The sequence below is a fragment of the Egretta garzetta genome, unplaced genomic scaffold, assembly GCF_000687185.1.
Source record: "Egretta garzetta isolate BGI_Z169 unplaced genomic scaffold, ASM68718v1 scaffold325, whole genome shotgun sequence".
Classification (NCBI taxonomy): domain Eukaryota; kingdom Metazoa; phylum Chordata; class Aves; order Pelecaniformes; family Ardeidae; genus Egretta; species Egretta garzetta.
Genome location: NW_009259833.1, coordinates 695381 through 703318, shown reverse-complemented (window position 1 = coordinate 703318; position 7938 = coordinate 695381). Strand labels below are relative to the sequence as shown.

The following is a 7938-nucleotide window of genomic DNA, read 5'->3' as shown; positions in this document are numbered from 1 at the left end:
TTGCAGCGTTTCTCCAGCGCCGATCGCAACTGAATTGTTTCTGCAATTACCCACGATTTCTGCCTTGGACACAACCTGTTTGCGATGTCTCCCTCTCGCCAAACTCTTCCAGTGCCCCCCCTTGTGCAATTTCCCTTATCCCCAGCCATACACGTGTAAAACCAGCCTGAATTTCTTCCTCTTTTTGACTGCCCCTTCCACACCGGACCCCCTCTCTCCCTTGCTTTTCCACTTTTCACCTGCCCTGACTGATCTATAGTCACTCAGTTCATCCCAGGCCTCCTGTACCATTCAGTCCCTCCTGTCATTTCTTTGGCTCTCCTCTGAACAATCTCTCTCAATTTAAAAATAAAGTCCAGCCTGGTGAAAAGAATAAGGCGTCACGGCAATAAAACTCCATTAAATAAGATTACATTTGATCACATAAAAAAAGCCCACACTGAAACCATTAACAGCGGAAAATATTTGTATCGGGGATCTGCATGGCAGCTGCTACGATTAAATTCCCATGTAAAGCCAGTGTTAGTGCTTTCATCTGTCAATAGCTGCTGGGGGGGGGGGGAAATGGAACATTCGACAAGAACGCATTAAAATATTTCACTGAAGATCCATCAAAAGCACGAACAATTTATTGCAGGGAGGTGAACAAATTATGCAGCTCTAAGCTGCGGTGGAGCAGAGCCAGAGCCGAGCCGGCAGCGCTCCCACCCCAGGAGGGCTGCGACGCAATTAGTGCCCCCAGGAGAAGGCAAAAGCAGAGACAGACAATGCCGGCGCTGGAATTTCTTCCCCTTCTCCCTCCCAAGGTGGAGAAGTGTGACAAAAAATCAGCACAGCATTTGTATTTACTTTCAGAGCTAGCGTGAGCCAGCAGATGCTCTCAGGGATATGTTCTCTATCCGGGAACTGCTGGAAAAGAGAGGTTGCAGGAATCAGGGTGGGAACGGGCAATGAGCAGGGAAGCGGGAGAGGAGGCAACTCCACACGCTGATTTGGGAGAGGCAGCTGGTAAGACAGGAATTGGAAAAATAGGAGGTTTGGAATGGTACAGCCCTAAGGTGCTGGCCCAGGAGGCCGAGGAAGACCTGGATGCAGGGAGGCCAGCTCAGGTTTTGGGAAAACTCCATAGTTTTCCCAGGCTCCATAGAAGCATCACCAAACCCAACATGCTGTGGGCATTGGGGGTGTTCAGCCTGGAGAAGAGAAGGCTGCGGGGAGACCTGATTGCGGCCTTTCAGTACCTAAAGGGGGCCTATAGGAAAGATGGGGACAATCTTTTTAGTAGGGCCAGCTGTGTCAGGACAAGGGGGGATGGTTTTAAACTGAAGCAGGGGAGGTTTAGACTGGATCTAAGGAAGAAATTCTTTACAATGAGGGTGGTAAAACACTGGAACAGGTTGCCCAGAGAGATGGTGGAGGCCCCATCCCTGGGAACATTCCAGGCCAGGTTGGATGGGGCTCTGAGCAACCTTATCTAGTTAGCGGTGTCCCGGCTCACTGCAGGGGGGTTGGACTAGATGACCTCTAGGGGTCCCTTCCCACCCAAAACATTCTATGATTCTATGATCCTCTGGATGATGACAACCAGGAAAGGAGAGGAGCCAAGAGTGGCCCCCAAATTGTCGACAAGGAGAATTTAAAACTTCTCCCACATCACCACAGCTGTATCTGTAAATGGCTTTAGCAAATCCAAGCGCTCTTGCAGCCGCACGAGGAGGACCAGGTCTGCTGGCTCAGAAAGAGGGGATGCAGCTCTAGATGGGGCAGCTGGGCCCCACTCCGAGTTCCTTTTTGGACTGGAAGAGCACTTTGGCAAACCGATACGATGACAAGAGCAAGAACATTGCACAGGGCAGCAAACCAGACCTTGGTGGGGGCCGCTGAACACGACCAGTGGGACACAGGCATTTCACCTTTCTAATTAAGAGCCATTAGCCCTCATTTCCAGCCCTTTTCTAATTATTAATCCAGTGAATCGTGGCATTTACAGGATCCTTTTTTATTACAGGAGTGGTTAAATGCCTTAGGAAATTTTCTGCCTCCCACATGCAGCCGGCTCCTTTCCCGGTCAGTACGTGGGCAGCCCACCCTGCACACCAGCTCTCAGCTGCTTCATGAAGACTTTGGGATCGGCAGCGATTGCAGAAACCACCTGAGAGGAGCTTTCATGGTTTCTAACACAGGCAAGGGCCCCTCCAGTAAATTCCAGTCTGGACCAGCTGAGAACTGGTCATCACTCTCTCCAGCTCAACAACAATATATGACGGGTTTCTGAAAGCAGCACAGTTTTTCCTGATGAAGTCTCATGACCACCAACTTTTTCCTCCCATTGCTGATCCCACCCTCTAGGAAGCATTCAAAGTTATTAAGCTGATATATAATTTAGCGTTCTGCTAAAGAGCACGTGCCACGCTGCGTCTCTGCTGCTACGGTGGCTGAAGTCAGTGAAGTCTGTGGGTGTCTTACTCATTAGGAAGTTGGACTGAGTCCATAGTAAATTGATATCATGCTTTCCAGGCAAGGTCCTGCCTTGCCAGTTGAAGATGTATAGAATCATGGAATGCTTTGGGTGGGAAGGGACCCCTAGAGCCCACCCAGCCCAACCCCCCTGCAGGAGCAGGGACACCTTGAACCACATCAGGTTGCTCACAGCCCTGTCCAACCTGGCCTGGAATGTTCCCAGGGATGGGGCCTCCACCCCCTCTCTGGGCAACCCCTGCCAAGGTTGCACCACCCTCACTGGAAAGAATTTCTTCCTTAGATCCAGTCTAAATCTACCCTGCTTCAGTTTAAAACCATCACCCCTTGTCCTGTCCCAGCTGGCCCTGCTAAAAAGCTTGTCCCCCCCTTTAAGCCCTGACCGGCCGCACTCAGCTCTGCCCGCAGCCTTCTCTTCTCCAGGCTGAACACCCCCAACTCTCCCAGCCTGGCCTCAGAGCAGAGGGGCTCCAGCCCTCGGAGCATTTTAGTAGCCCTCCTCTGGCCCCGCTCCAACAGGTCCATGTCCTCCTTGTGCTGAGGGCTCCAGAGCCACGCTTCTCTTGGGTGGATAAAGGACAAAACAAGAGTGAGAACCAGCAGGGTGGGCAGCAGAAACCCCTCTCTGCCTCACTGTTGTGCTGGGAAGTGGACATCATGGAAGAGAAAGATTCTCAGGAAAGACTCGGGTACCGTGTCTACAAACATCAGTTCATTTCTGCTCCCCAAAACTGGAAATGGCAGCATGGAGGTTTTGCCCACAGCCCTGTCCTGCATTGTGCGGCCAAGCCACTTTTAAAGCTCTTCCACTGCCAGAGCAAGCCCCCATGGCAACTGTACATTCTTGTATCACCCATTTCCAAAGAGACCGTGCAAAAGATTAAAGAGAACCCAGGATCAGATCTGAGCTTTGGCTGCTACCCAAGAAAGAGATGTTTAACTCAGAGGTCCACTGACCCAACAAAGTCAGGGCTGTTTTTCACCTGAGATTTGGAGTCAGGTCCACCTTCTTGAGTTGTAAAGGTCTGGACAGGAAGCACAAACTTGGCACAAGTTCTGCAACAGGGACGTTTTAGGCTACTCCATCAAGTCTGAAGCTGTGCAGGTCTGGAAGTGTCAGCGTTCAGCTTTTGCACTTCACAGAAAATAGGCGTACTCCTGCCTTTCATCTGGGAGTATTTAAGATTTAAGCACCCTGTAAATCAATAAATCCCAAGGAAAAACCCAGCAAATTCATCGACTGACTTGTTTTCCCGTAACTTGCTCAACAATGTCATGCAACTACTGTCAATTGGGAAAGTGAAGCAGATCGTACCTCAAACATCTGAAATTGGGGACCCCAGAGGACAGAGACATCAGTGCACTGGCATTAAACTCTTCCCTAAAGAGAAGGATGCTACAAAGGAGCTGCATGCCTTGGTAAGGACATTTAATTCACCATATTAGCTCCAGCGAAAGTTAGAAGTAACTTAAAGCTACTGCTTGTGATGCCTCGTTTTCAAAGAAGCTATCCCGATTCACAGCACCTTTAGGACGAGGCTAATTGTCTCCAGACAGCTATTCAGTGGCTTTTGTAAATCCCTGCACTTTCCCCTGAGCGACTACAGCAATGAAGCGCTCGGGGGACCTGCAGGCAGCGATCTGAGATGGGAATGATGGGGCCAAGATTCAAAACCTTCCTCCCGTCCCTCTATCCCTCCCAAGACAGTTCAAAAGCGGTGCCTCCCCAGGCAAGACCAGGTTTTGATCTTGACTGCATACACTGCATCCCAAGCTGCGGAAACGAGGGCACCGCGTTATTAGACAGAAAATATAACTCTTGAGAAAGAGAAAAGTGAATTTTTGGGAAACTTTTCTGCTTTAATACAAGCAACTAATCTTGTAAAAACAGGTTAGAGGGAATGGGAAGAGTATTTGATTCGGGGACTTGAAACATTTCTAGCTCTTCTAAAGTTTTTACATTTCAATGGGCCTCTAAACCCACCAGATTCCTCAGGCATGAAATGGACATTATGGGCACAAACGTACTCAGAAGCTTATTAGGCCAGGTGAGAAACGAAGGGTTCTTATACCAGCAAAATGCAAAAAAAGTCCAATCCTCTCCCTCACGTGGTATTAAGTGAGATTTAGCAATTTTTCATGACGTCGTCACACACTTAAAATACAGCTCAGGGATGCCTTATTGTGCCATGTCCACATCTGCAAGTATCTCAAACCACTTTCCCAGCGAAAAGTAATTAACCTTCCTCCACCATGTGTGGGGCTGCGTGGAGAAAGCCAGCAGACACTATGGTGACCACACATCTATACATACAGACGAGAGGCATGTTACGTCAACAAATTCAGGGATTTACAGGCCAGAGGAGGTCATCTTGATAATCTTGTGTGACCACCTTCCATAGTGGGCCAGGAGACCTGGTGCAGCCACCCTTCCTCTGGAAGACTCTCATCACATGGCACCGTAAACAGCTCTGAAATAATAACTCAGACCAAACAACAAAGCCATGAGTTCAAACTTCATGGCACCAGTTGAATGCCTTCTGGAGAACCAACAGCAGACGGCTGGCGGGGCTGACAGCAGTAAGTTAAGCCAAAAGGGACTTTCAAGTCACCTACATTAACCTTCTGCATGACCCAAGGTCACAGGGACCTTGTCTCAGACCTGAACTGTCACCGGTAGAAGTATCTCTGCTGGAAAGGTGACCTGTCTCCATCTGAAGACATGAAGAGTGGGGGAATCCACCCTTCCTCCAAGATGTTCACTCTCAAACGTTAACAACTTGCTCCTCGTGAATTATCCACCTTCAGCTCCCACCTGCTGCTCCTTGGTGGGCCTCGTCCGCCCCAGAAACGTACACAGATGCTGTAACAAAACTTCTCTTTTTTCAAACAGATTGAGGTCTTGATCTCTCACCCAGGGCTGTTTCTCCTGCCCTTCCATCATTTTAATGACCGATTTCACCACAATCTTGTTTTTCAACAGTCTTGAGTCAAGAGCTCTGTCAAAACCCAAGAAAAGATGTTCCCTCAGCAAAGCTGAAACGCTGCACTCTGGCAAAACAGAGTCAGCAGTTACCCTTACGCAAGGAGACTAAAATAGGGAGGGCACGAAATCAGCCATCAAGCTACAAGAAAGGTCCCTTCCAACCCTTGCCATTCTGTGATTCTGTGAAAGATTCAAATTTACCAAAAAGCCACCTTCCCTTACAACAAACATTAAGGCTCTGAACACCAAGCAGAGCATCAGTGGTAGGCTCTGCATGCAAACCCCAGCCTCTCCAGAATCAAAACTATCCCAGGCTGTGTATTTCTGCCTACTTTGGTTATTCTGGGCTTTTCCTTGGGAATAGTTTTTTTTAAACCACTTTGTCATCAGCTAAATGGCCCCAGCTCAAAATCATGAACTCCTAAAGAGTTCGCAAACTTTTGAGACAAACTGCAAGACCTAAAATGCCTCCAAGCACCCGACACACCACATTAGAAGTTTCTGCTCCTTTCAGCAAATCAACTCAAGGTGATTCAGTTCCACAACGTGGGGTTTTTTTTGACTCAAGGAGTACAACCCCCCACAACTCTACGCAAGCCCATTTGCTCCTGCTGTTGTTTATAGCTACGTTGGCCAAACGGATCTTAAAAATGTTAGACAGAACTAAAACAGCGCATAAATCCAGAGTCTGCTCAGCAATAATGCCCCTAACCAATACTTTATAGTACATTTTTATACAAAAATGCAGTAAAATCAATATCTTCCAGTCTCCTTGCTAGTGAGGCTTTACGCTCAAGCTTTAAATTAAGTGTCACATATAATTTGATGGTGAAAACATGAAGAATGTCTATGCCCTTGGAGAAGTTCTGACAGTTCAACTTAGTGAACTGGATTGATTCCTGGGCAAAGAGCAAACTCTGCAAGAAACCAGGAACCTCATTGCTCACATCAGGTCTTCCTCAGAAAAAACCCAGAAGCATGCCCTTAGGAGGGCTGGATAATTTGGGGATGCAAAGAAGCAGCTCTCAGGACAAAGATCCATTTCCATCATTCCCAAATAGATGCCAATTCAACCCAAATGGGCTAGGGAAAAATGGCACCAGAGGCAGAGTGGGGATGGGGCCACCACGAGCTCCCTCTCACCACGCAGTTGAGCATTACGGCACTGAAGGCGCGGGAGCCAAATGCATCTGCCTCTTCTGCCTGAAGAGTTGACCTCGATCTACACTTTGAAGGAAAAAGCAGAGAGGTCCTGCCAGCGCAGTCCTCCAGGGAGGATGCAGATTTACAACACTGTCAATCCCTTTTCTTGGCACCGACTCTGAACATTTAGTAAAAAGATTCAGTGAAGCAAGTCTCCTGCTTTGCAGGGGAGCGCCCCAGCCAGAGGCTTTGGGCTTGTGCCCTTCTGCTTGCTGCTGTCCCCAAGGACTGATCCACCAGACCAGAGCAAAGCCCTCTGCAAAACGCAGCTTAGCCTGATGGGGACAGCACTGATCTCAGGGGTGGGATCTTCCCAGGACCTCATGTGGGGCAAAGCTCCCAACAAGGCCCTTGCTGTTCTACTCCGCATGGAGGAGCAGGTAGGAGTTCAGATCCACTCCATGAAGAAAAGGGCTGACGCATCTCCCACATCATGGGTGACCAGTCTGACCACTTGGACTTGGCTCCAGCGCTGCCACTGTCACCACCCCTACCCATTGAGGAAGGCAAGATTTGCACATTTGGGAGCTGATGATCTTCATCCCACCCATACCCACACCCTTGTTTCAAGTCGAGTGGGCTGCTTCCCGTCTACCTTGATGATGGCTTTTTCCTTCTGCAGAAAGCACATGGGAAGCCAAGACTTCTGCAGCAGCTATCCCATGCATCCGCAGGCTCGCAGCACACGCGGCTGCTCGTGTTGGCTAATGTAGTAAGGAATGTAATTAAATATTAGTCAGGCTAGGCTTAACAGAAGTTAGGGAGGGCTCTGTTAGCAGACTTTGGGAGATGGCAAACTCCAGCAGGTACCAACGAGCGGGTACCAAGTACTGCTGAAACTATTCCATAATCATCTATTTTCAGCTCCTAGTTTGGACAAATTCTGATTAAGAAAGTTGTCCCGATCAGCCCTTAAGACCCCCAGACTGCCAGATACACCAGGGTCCCTTCCCTCTATGCATCAGCATACAAGTGCTGAGCCAGCAGATTATTTACGAGGCTCCTTAGAAGGAGTTATGTGTGTGTGCAGATTCACATATGCATAAGCAGGATAAATCACATCTTTTTTTACCACGGCTGACTCCAAGCCCTGCTCCCTCTGCAACCGAGGTGTTAGATCAGATCGGCACTTGCTTCTCTGCAAATGCAACCAGAGATGCAGACGAGGAAGATGACAAGTCTGCCTGGTCCCACAAAACAGCAGCATCCTCAAAGCTGTGTATTTTTTCCGGGAGGGCAGCTGTCAGAACAGGTTTGCACTGACCAGCTGG

At 48.9% G+C, this 7938-nt stretch overlaps 1 protein-coding gene across 21 annotated transcripts in view; it reads right to left on the bottom strand.

Annotated features, from left to right (window-relative positions):
- The window catches only part of EXTL3 (exostosin like glycosyltransferase 3), a 134205-nt gene that overhangs the window by 7526 nt on the left and 118741 nt on the right, over positions 1 to 7938 (bottom strand). The window lies entirely within an intron of this gene.